A 2845-nucleotide genomic window follows, 5' to 3' on the forward strand; every position below is an offset into this window, starting at 1 on the left:
ACGCTCCTTCGACTCGCTCCAGTGTTTGTAGTCGTCGCTAGGTGGTCTACCGATCTAAATGTAATTTTAATTATTTCTGGTATACCTTGTACTATGATGACAGGCGAGGAATAGATAGAGAACTTTGTATCCAGAAAACTTTTTTTTTTCAAAAAAACTTCCGATCTATTCATCTTTAATCATAGCAGTACACCGAACACCAGAAATACTAAAAATTACGTTCAGGTCCGTAGACCACCTAGCGACGACTACAAGCACCGAAGCGAGCCAAAGGCACGCCGCCGTCATCGCCCCTCCCTCGTCCGAGTCGGGCACAACTTGTTGTAGTAAACAGTCAGGAAGTCATCGTGCTAAGGCCCATATAGGACCAGCGCACCAGAACAACAACCGCCACCGATGAAGAATAATGTAGATCAAAAGGATTCAACTTGAAGAAACACGAACATAGACGAACAACAATCAGATCCGAATAAATCCATCGATGATAGATTCGCCGGAGACACACCTTCACACGCCCACCAACAATGTTAGGCCCACCACCGAAACGGGGACTAGGCGGGAGCCGCCGCCGTCTCGCCTTCCTGAGCAGGAGACAAACCCTAACAAATCTCAACACTAGTAGAAAACAGGGCTTTGGTCCACGCCGGGCCAGCCCATTAGTCCCAGTCCAGTCATGAACCGGGACCCATGGGGGCATAGGTCCCGGTTCGTGAGGCCAGGGGGCCGGCCGAGCCTCGTGGGGCATTGGTCCCAGTTCGTCTGGCCCCTTTGGTCCCGGTTCCAGACACGAACCGGGACCAATGGGCCCCGCTCCTGGCCCACAACCATTGGTCCCTGTTCGTGGCTGGAACCGGGACCAAAGGGTATCCTTTAGTCCCGGTTCCAGCCACAAACCGGACCAATGAGATGCCTATATATACCCCCTCGCCCACGAGCAGAGCAGTGGAGTGCTCTGTTTTTCTAGCCGGCCGTGGGAGAGCTTTGTGGTGCTCTAGCTCACCTCCTATGCACATGAGGTGTTCGATGAAATGCCCGAGCCACACTTAAGCTTTCTCCTCTCGAAGCTCCTTGTCCAAGCTCCACTTTCCTCGAGATTTGTCTAGGTTTGGCGGTCCGTCCTGTCTCGTCCCCGTCCTCACCGCCGTCGATCGCCTGCGCCGATCTCGTCGCCGGCACCACCGTGGTGAGCCTCTTGATCTTATCTTCTTTCTAAAAAAAGTTCTTACTTGTATGATTTAGATAGATACTTGTGTATTTTTCTTACTTTTATTATTTTTTGTTATTATATAGTGCGATAGTTTTGGTATCCGCCTCCGTCGCCCCTCGTCATGTCTATGATTCGGATGTGGTATATATTATCTTTTATAACTATTTGGTTCATTTAGTGTTTATGACAATTATGCCGACCAACGTGACATAGATTTTTTATCTAGGAGGTATGTGAACCGGAAATTCCAACCGACCCTATTGTCGACAGGTTAAATTTAGTGAAGAAGAAAACAATTACTTGAAGGAAAAATTAAAAAAAATTGAGGAGGAGAAGATGATATTGGAGTTGCATGTTGCGGATGTCGTCGATGATCACAAGATCAAGATGGATGCAATGCGCTTGAAGATTAGAAAGATTAGAAAATATGCCATTCATACCGTGGCTTGGTATCATTATGCCGTTGGATCAATTGTTACCTTAGTTGCGATTATGATCGCATTTGTTGTTGCATTGAAATGTTTTACATAGTTTCAATGTATGATTTAATTAGATGCTCTGGAGAGCTATATGTTGTTCAATGAGAACTATGTATGTACTTTGGTTTTAATGTGACGATGAACTTCTATTAATTTGGTCACTTATCTATTCATGATGTTCTTGCAATGGTCTTTGACACACTTAATTATATAGAATGCACGTAGATGAACTGGCAATGGATGTACGGTAACAGACGCACCTCCGAGTACATTGAGGGCGTGCATAATTTTCTCGTAGTGGCTGAGGCAAACAAGCAGAATGGTTTTATGTGTTGTCCATGCCCTAGCTGTGGGAATACGAGGTCTTACTCTGACTCGAAAACCCTTCACACCCACCTACTTTATAAGGGTTTCATGCCACACTATAATGTTTGGACCAAGCACGGAAAAAGAGGGGTTATGATGGAAGACAGCGAAGAAGAAGAGGATGCTGACAACTATGTGCCCCCTGAATACGGTGATGCTGCAACGGGGGAAGCTGAAGATCAAGTGGAACCAGACGATGTGCCCGATGATGATCTTCGCCGGGTCATTGTTGATGCAAAGAGACAATGCAAAAGTGAAAAGGAGAAGCTGAAGTTCGATCACATGTTAGAGGATCACAAAAAAGGGTTGTACCCCAATTTTGAAGATGGCAACACAAAGCTCGGTACCGTACTGGAATTGCTGCAGTGGAAGGCAGAGAATTGTCTACCTGACAAAGGATTTGAGAAGCTACTGGAAATATTGACGAAGAAGCTTCCAAAGGATAACGAATTGCCCGACAGTACGTATGCAGCAAAGAAGGTTGTATGCCCTCTAGGATTGGAGGTGCAGAAGATACATGCATGCCCTAATGACTGCATCCTCTACCGCGGTGCATACGAGGATTTGAATGCACGCCCGGTATGCAGTGCATTGTGGTATAAGATCACGCGAGATGACCCTGGTGATTGATGTCTACTACGCAACCTTCTTCTTGTAGACGTTGTTGGGCCTCCAAGTGCAGAGGTTTGTAGGACAGTAGAAAATTTCCCTCAAGTGGATAACCTAAGGTTTATCAATCCGTGGGAGGCGTAGGATGAAGATGGTCTCTCTCAAACAACCCTGCAACCAAATA

This window comes from Aegilops tauschii, chromosome 5, assembly GCF_002575655.3.
Source record: "Aegilops tauschii subsp. strangulata cultivar AL8/78 chromosome 5, Aet v6.0, whole genome shotgun sequence".
Taxonomy (NCBI): domain Eukaryota; kingdom Viridiplantae; phylum Streptophyta; class Magnoliopsida; order Poales; family Poaceae; genus Aegilops; species Aegilops tauschii.